The sequence below is a fragment of the Setaria italica genome, chromosome V (genome assembly GCF_000263155.2).
Source record: "Setaria italica strain Yugu1 chromosome V, Setaria_italica_v2.0, whole genome shotgun sequence".
NCBI classification, from domain to species: domain Eukaryota; kingdom Viridiplantae; phylum Streptophyta; class Magnoliopsida; order Poales; family Poaceae; genus Setaria; species Setaria italica.
The window spans coordinates 15,833,675-15,842,022 of record NC_028454.1 but is presented as its reverse complement, the minus strand read 5'-3'; positions in this window follow the sequence as shown (position 1 = coordinate 15,842,022).

The following is an 8,348-nucleotide window of genomic DNA, read 5'->3' as shown; positions in this document are numbered from 1 at the left end:
GGGGTCTCATACTTATAGAAAGAAAAAAATGAGGGGTTGGTAAGATGAGTCCCATTGGAGTAAAGGATCATTAAATGAAAAAGCTACCACAGAGGACGGTCCAAGTTTGAATCCGCACGTCAACGGCGAGAGAACATTAAATGTTTGTACATAGCATTCAGTGTTTTTACAATTCACCCAAGGAGGGCATTAATGGCCGCAATCGCTCACTGCCTAACCTGATCGGCCGAGTCTAAAGTCCTCTGGTCATCATGAGCCGATTCAGGGACTTCTGGCATGTGACGATGAAGTTTGATTGCTTCATGGGCTAGGTTCTACCTCTCCTGCTTCAAATCGGCGATGACAGATGGGAGGTCTTGGAGTTTCTTTTCTTCGGCGGCTATGGCCTTGATCACCTGCTCCATCTCCTTGGCGAGCTCTGCCCTTCGCCGTTTGAGGCGGTCTATGGCGCTGACGATATCTGGGCGAGAGCTGTCAAGGAAGCTGATTCTTTGGTGCACTTCTTGAGCTCGGTGCTTATAGGAGTCCTCCTCTTCGTGAGCTTTTGCTAATTTGGCATGATCGGCCATGTGTCGTAAAGCTTTGAGCACCGGGATCCGCATTGACTAGATATATGCTGCGGGTGCCAGAGCTTCTTCTGCCTCTTCTGGGACTCGGCCTCTGATTTCGCTGAAAAGCTGCCGAATTGGCGAGGCATCTTCAACCAGTCGGCCGATATCATCTTGGAGGAGGGTCCGTATGCTCTCGAGCTTGGCACAGACATCATCAGGGATTTAACTCAGTGCAACTTGGCACGAGGCAACCTCCTCATCGTCAGAAAGTGCAACTGCAAAGGAAAAGAGACTGTTGTTGGGGGTATCCTGCTCCTAAGAGAAATAAACAATAAAGAGATGGGTTAGCCGATGGTAATAGAAAATCGGCCAATTTGGACGTCAAGTATCTTACCTCCTTGAAATGGATTTCTTTTTCTTGTGCCGATGGGAGTGCTACCCTCGTCTCGGGAATTGGCGCGGCTAACCCGTCGGAGGAGGAGGATTCGATGATTATCGGCACCGTACTCGGGCCGGCCTCCTGGAAAGGTATAGGAAACGAATCTTTATAGGTACAAGGCAAATGATTAAGTCTGATGATAGGTAATGACTTCTATACCTCTGCGAGTCGTCCGGCCGACGGTTGTTGAAAGGGCACAATCGACGTACCCAGAGTAGCCTGCATCATAAATCGGTTAGATTTTGATTAAGTATTAAGAAGTTGGAGCTAAACAGATAGCCTCTACCTCAGTGGGGGGGATTGCCGGCGTCTCGATCTCTTATTGAATTGTGGCCGATTGCTACGGAGATTGTACTGGGGCGATCTGCGCAACAGGATACTTAGAAGAGTGCGAAGTGTACAAAGTTACCTGGATGGCTTCTACCAACAATGATGCAGCAGCTGCTCTAGCTTCTGTAGCGGCCTGGGGGTCGACTTCTTCAACAATCGGCGGAGTCGGTGCAGCTAAGGATTCAGACGATGCCACCGCCGATTGATCGGCCGATTCTATACGGGCACGCACCCGGGGGCTCGTCTTCTTTGAAGAAGTTATCTTTAGCTTCTGTTTTGATCGGCCTGTGGTGATGTCCTTGATCGTTGGGGCCTGAAAGCCGATAAGTGGAAATGATGTATACGGGTACCGATTTTCTATCGGCCTGCCGCTTCGGCTACGTGTTGGAGGGAGTCGACTTCCATACTGTTAGGGAAAATAAAAGTTAGCAATAAATTCATAGTATGAAAGAAATGACATTGAAATCGGCTGAGAAGAGGGCAATACCGATGTGTTTGGGTCGATAATGTCAGGATCCAGATCATTACAATATGTTGCGGGGGATACACAGAAGTGATGCTGCTTCCATTCTCCCCACTATAATTTGAATTGCTGGACAGCAAAAGGAGCTACTACCCAGTTGTTTAGATCAATGGTACTAGAGTCGGGCACTAAACTGCACAGCCGATTATAATCAAGACCCTTGGTGAGCTCATCTCGAAACTTTGCGTGGCCGGCAAAGTAAACCCGAATCGGCAACTGACCGAGGTCGAACTGCCGTGCTGCAACCGACGGATTATAAAACTCGTAAAGTGGGGAATCCTTCCCGGAGAAGAAGTTCGCTGGTAAGATTCCTGGTTTGATCAAGACATCGGTGAGCTCATTGTCGAAGGAGTTGGTTGTCGAGTCAAAGCAGAAGGGAAGCTCAAAAGGTGGCTCAGCTCTCTGGTATGCATACCAACTTGTAGTTTCTTCACTAAAGCTATTGTAGAAGCATCTGAAATATTCGGCTGTCTGGGTATGGGTGAACTGGCTGCCAGGAAAGGTCGATGCCGCCTTACCAAAAGAGGTGCACCGTCGTCGTACTGTAGGGTTTTCCTCTGATTCGATGTTGGGGAATGTTTTGGTCCCTATTTGCTGCTGGAAGACCTTACTCATGTATAAGTTGAGCCAGAGACCAGGGACCACTAGTATTACCAATCTGCTCTCTAGTTGACAGTTTGACAGCGATCTGATGCATCACGTGGTAGGCCGATCCTAACAGGTGTTTCCCTAGAGGGATAGTGGATCCTCTTGCTAGGGCCTCGGCCAGAGCTTGTGTGTTAGAGGAGGGGCTGACTGCTTTGCCACAAAAGAAGTGCTTCTCTAACCACATCGTCAAGAAGGTTGTATAGTCTCTCTCTCCAATCGTCCCGGTCTTCATGTTCTTGTTGATATATCCCTTCCACCCGCCGATTCCTTTCGTCTCCAGCCGATGGGTCAGCTTGATCAGATAATTAAAAGGTGTATCAGGGGAGGAAATGTCAAGACCGGTCAGCATCAGAACATCTGCCAGAGTCGGGGTCATGGGTCCGTGACCAAAAAGAAATGCATTAAGTGCGTCAGACCAAAAATAAGAGGCTGCTATCACTAGGGGTTCGTTCTTCTCCATCTGGGAGAAGGATAGATTTATGCACTGGCCGATTTTCAGTTCATCCTAGAGAACTCTTTTGGAGTTGGCCATTCTTTGGTACCATTCCTTCCAGCCGACAGTTTCGTTCGGCCAAGATCTAAATGCGCCTGACCATTGGTTCAAATCCATGGGCAACTGCTTAAAAGGGATCCTATGGGTTTCTAGATTAATCAGATCAGTCGGGTCTGGGTTCCCCATAGGGCCTAGGCCGATAAGACCAGGTGCATCGGAAAAGCGAATGGTGATTTGCTGTCTGACCGCCTAAGGAAGGTAAAAAGGAAGAACTAAGAATAGATCTAAAAGATGCATGGAAAGTAAAAAGTAAAGAGGAAAGTTTCGGGTGTTTACCTCTAGGATGAAGCTCATGGTCGCTGATGGGGTTGCCGATGGAGCCGCCATTGCTGATGGAGTTGCCGATGGAGCCGCCATTGAGGAAAGTGAAGCGAGATGAAGACGAGGGAGAGATCGTCGGAGAGATGCGACCGGGAGGCAAAGGGGCACTGAGATGTGATGGAAGAAGATTCGTCGGGGGAAGGAGAGTAACTGATCTCGTGAAGAAGAAGCGGCGGAGAATGCTGGTATTTAATGATGGTCTGAGAGAAGGGGTAAAGGCGGGATTTTTACCGCATTGTCTACACAAATTTCAGAGGAACGGTTGTCTCAGGCGCCCAAATCGAAAAGATTGCAATCATCAGATAGAAGACTGCGAAAAAGAAGGGGTTTTTTTCCGCGCTTGTTTCGGAGAGAAAGTTAAAAAAGAATTTCAAAGTAAAAGTTATGTTTTACTCCGAAACTGGGGGGCATATGTTGACGCCAGATTTTGACACATATTTTGAATCGGCGTCAGGGAAGGAAAAGATTGGCCGATGCGGCGGATTAGAAACTACAGTTGGGAATCGGCCGATTGGTGCTACAGTATATCGGCCGATTGGCGAACGGAGTTGATGAAGGTCAGCCGATTGGAAGGTTGGGGCAGCTAGGCCAATATGGGCTTAAAGTGGGCTGGAGAAGAAGATAGAAAGAGATTGGCCCGTGGGAGTATGATAACCAACTCCGATACGAGTTGTGTTTGTAAATATTTATTATCGTTTAAGATTAGAGATAGATCCTAGTCGGTTAGGAAATCAGTTGTAACAGGCTATAAATAGCCATCTCTAGAGATTTGTAAAACAGCACATCAATCCATACAAAAAATCTACTTTTTCATTGTACTTTACTTTCAAGTCGGCGACTTCGCCAATACATCTTTTGTTTCACGAGTTTGTACGGGTTGGCAGGACTGCATCAACATGATCTCCGGCCAATTTGTAAGTTCCGTCTACCGAGTAATATCTAAGATTTAACTTTGGGCGCATCACTGTCATTTCGTTTAGATTTATTCACCAGTTATCGATATTAACTAGAACTATAGGTTTTATCTATTGTTTTAGTTTTATCACCAGTTATCCAGGTTGAGATTCGAACTGTCAGCTTCATTATTGTTGTTCTTATTTATCGCCGTATAGCCGATTAGATCTATTTCAAGTGTCGCATTTGCAGCGTTGTTTAGCCTACTCTAGTAGTTTCTTCACAATTGCTACATAATTATCGGCTGTTCTATAGCCGGTTATCTCCATAGTAAATCGGCCAATTTGCTGATACGCTTTTTGAGATAGATAGGAACTTTAGCCGATCAAAACCCCTGGAATTTAATACGTTTCTTTCCTTGTCAATCAATAGGTCAGATTGATTGGCACGCCGCGCGAACCGCACCAGGGCGATAACCTAAACAGGAGTTAAGCAGATTCTCCGGGGTTGGTGTCCGACGCTGAAGATCATCGGCTGATTTTTAGCGCCAACAGCTAGAAAAGTTGCTTGGGGTTTGTTTCGGTGATTTAGGCCGAGTTTCTTTCGGAGAAATTTGTATCGGCTCCGATTCACCCACCTTTGATTGCCTGCTCGGTCCTTTTAAAAATATATAACTAACAACCAATCAGCAAAGATAACCTTTTTAGTTCTTTCAAAAGCAAGACTTTCCAGCAGCCCAGATAAGCCAAGTTTTGAAAAGGAAAATCCAAAATAGACATGACTTCTAAACTAAACATATCTTCTATAAAGTCACTCTACTGAGAAGAGATTAATCTTTGAGCTAACTTTGTTGACGACACTTAAGCACACCAATTGTTGTACCGCAACCGCACTTATCGTCATAGCTTAGCTTTTTCCTCATACCATTCCAAGCTTTATCAATCTATGTATTTTGCTTGGATTGGGAAGAAAAGATGTTATAGATTTGGAATGAAAATTCTTCCTAAAATGCTATTTTTGAGTTTTTGGCTGAGCTATTTGGCTTCAAGATGATTTCCTCAATCCGGGAAAATAACCTAAGTTCATATTTTGGGTAGTAGTATTTTACCAACCTATGCCTCACCATGTCCTATTGGAAAAGGAAAGTTTCTTCACTAAGCACATGTTTCCATTTCATTCAACAATTCGAAATGAAATCCAAATGCATTCAAACGAGCACAACAATGTTTACACTTGCAAACATGTTGCTGATGATAGAATGTTCAGTAATGCTAGTTACATTTGGGTTGTTACACATCCTTCCTTGGTATGACCTTCCATTTGCCTGCAAGCCTCCTTAGGTTCTTCCCATTGATGACTGTTAACGCTCGTTATTGACACACTTTTACCCCTTTTTATCTTCAATAATGACATGAATTTAATAACTAAAGTATTAATCACACTTAATAAATCGGTCATTTCTACATGTGCAACATATTTTGGAGGATATTCTATTTTCGTAGGAAATTGGATCTAAAGGTGCATTTTTTGATAAAGCATGAAACAAGCAACGAACCAGACGAAGACGAAGGCCAACGATCCCCGGAAGGGCCTAGGCCAATCAGCCCATAGGGGCCAGGTTGATCGGCCCAGGGTCCCTGGCCCCCTCTCGAGCTTGTTTTTAGCAAGCAATCCTCCAAGATGACTTAAGAGCTAAGTTTGCAAAGATATGACAAAGATCAATTCGGGATCAAAGAGGATCAAGCAGAGATTTGGAAAGTTATCAAGGATCAATCTTATCCCAAAGCTATCGATGTGCTAGGCCCACGTGCAAGTGAAAAGAAGACTCCAGAGCACAGAGAAGACTTAGGAACGAAGGAGGACACGAGTGGGCAAAAGAAAGGCCCAAGTCGATGGGCCTAGGGTGTTCATTTGCCTTCCAATTTCTGCCATGCGCTCTCCAGACTATAAATACCCCAAAAATCCACCGACCCCCATATCCAAGATGACGTATTTGATGTGAAGCAGCAGAGAAGCAGAAGGAGCTTGAGGGACACCAGTTCGGAGAGTCGGGGGTTGGCGTAGCTAAGCTCCTACCGATGTGGGAACCCTGCGAGGAAGATCCACATCAGAGTTCTAGAGCTAGGATCATCATGATCAAGGTAAGATCCCAGTGGTGATCTTGTGATGTACAATCATTCATGGTGAAGTAATAGATCCGTTCTTTTTTCTAGCGATCTAGCTATCTCCTTCTATAATTGTATGCTGTTCCGGGTTTGCTTGCTTTTCAATCTATGATCGATGATAGATTTCTTAGAATGTTCTTGTGGTCGTGGTGATCGGATTTGCATGCCTGATCTACTGATGAGTATAACATGTTATTTTGATTGTTCCCTTAATCTACCTACGTTGATAGAGGGGATCATGACTGATCTTTCTTGTGTAAAGTGGGGGGTTTTCAGAAGCCGGACAAGAGGTGTAGATTTAAAGATGCTTTTTACTAAGATGATATCTGTGTTTCTTTGCTATGCATGCCTAGAATTACATCATATGCATAGTCTAGGTTGCTCTAGATTGGTTACCTCTGCTCCATCTGTTATCTGTCTGTACATGCTTAGTAGATTGGATCTGAATCACCCATCAACACAAAGTTCATACTAACAATGCTAGTTGAAATAGATCGTGTGCTATAAGTTCCACTGATTGATAAACCTCGGGGGAGTACTTTGAGGGAAGAGCTACAACTGATCCGTGTGCTTGCGGTTCACAATTGGCGTGCTAACTGCTGTTAATGACACCCAATCATTCATTCATCGATTCATAGTAGTGAAGCATAGGAGCCTGAGAGGCACCATTTGGAGAGCTGAGGGCTGTGCAAATGTCTAAAGCTTAGCATAGACTAGTCTCCAACCAGTGAGGTCATCTTGCACAGAAGACCTTCATGTGGAGTTCTGATCTAGAAGCCACAAGATAAAATGTATGAGTTCAATGATGATCTAGTGATGTACAATCATTTATAGTAATACAGTTCATGAATTCTGATTCATTAAGGATCCATATGCCTCATTTTATAATATTTGCTATTATGGTCATGCTTATTCCAATCTATTGTCGACATATATTGCTTAGAGTGTTCTTATAGTCGTGGTGATTAGAATTGTATATTTTCAGCCATACATTCCTGGGCCCACGAGGAGCCTTGCACGGACTCACACAAAGGACGTACTCGGTCACGTATCAGGACATGAAGACTACTACACAGGGAACGTAGACTACATGGACTCCTGAAGAACTAGTTGGAATGCAGTAGGACTACTCTGCCGAGTTAGAGTAGGACTCTCTAGTCGCATCGGACTAGTACTCTTGTACAAAAGACTACCCTATAATCTTGGTCCCCCAATATATAAGGGCGGGTAAGGACCCCCTCGAAAGGGGTTTAATCAAATACGAGCATACAACACACAGGGCGTAGGGTATTACGCAATCTAGCGGCCCGAACCTGTCTAAATCGTGTACCTACGTCACCATCAACTCCTTAAATTCGGCGACACCTGTCGACCATATATGCCCGGGCCCACCAGAAGATCTGTACGGACCCACTCAAGGGGATGTACTCGAGACATAGCAGGACATGAAGACTACGCTACAGGGCAACGTAGACTACATGGAACTCCTGAAGGCCTAGTCGGAATACAAGGAAACTACTCTGCCGAGTTAGAGTAGTACTCTGTAGTCATGTCCGACTAGTGCTCTTGTACCAAAGACTATCCTGTAACCCTGCTCCCCTGATATATAAGGGCGGGTAGGGACCCCTCAAAATAAGTTCAATCAAATACAAGCATACAACACACAGGACGTGGGGTATTACGCGATCTAGCGGCTAGAACCTGTCTAAATCGTGTTCCTACGTCACCATCAACTCCTTCATTTTGGCGACACCCACCAACCAAAACACTATCTTGGGTACTCCCTTGATAGGTTGCCGGGTTAAAACACCGACAGCTGGTGCGCCAGGTAGAGAGAGTTGCCAAAATTCTTCGCGCGAGATTGATGGCTCCAGTCATCATCAAGCCTGCGTTCGCGTTTGAAGAGGGCGCAACGTTTGTTTCC